This window comes from Trachymyrmex cornetzi, unplaced genomic scaffold, assembly GCF_001594075.2.
Source record: "Trachymyrmex cornetzi isolate Tcor2-1 unplaced genomic scaffold, Tcor1.1 scaffold1001, whole genome shotgun sequence".
In the NCBI taxonomy this organism is placed as follows: Eukaryota; Metazoa; Arthropoda; class Insecta; order Hymenoptera; family Formicidae; genus Trachymyrmex; species Trachymyrmex cornetzi.
In genome coordinates, this window is record NW_017295546.1 from 28,716 (window position 1) to 28,995 (window position 280).

Sequence of the window (280 nt, forward strand, 5' to 3'; positions counted from 1 at the left end):
CAAAGAAATAATTTATTTAACTCTAATGATATGTATCATATTCGTATAATTAATGATATCAACAAAATTGGCGTCAAGTTAAATTCATCAAAATTTTATCAAAAAAATTTTATGTATTATTCCTATAAAAGATTTGATATCAAGAACTGGCTCCAAGTTAAATCCCACTTCTTTATACCATGCCAAATTAAATAAATAATGAATATTGATCTAATGGTATGTATTATTTGTATGAACGATTTGATATCAACAACTGTGGCGCCAAGTTAAATTCTACTAC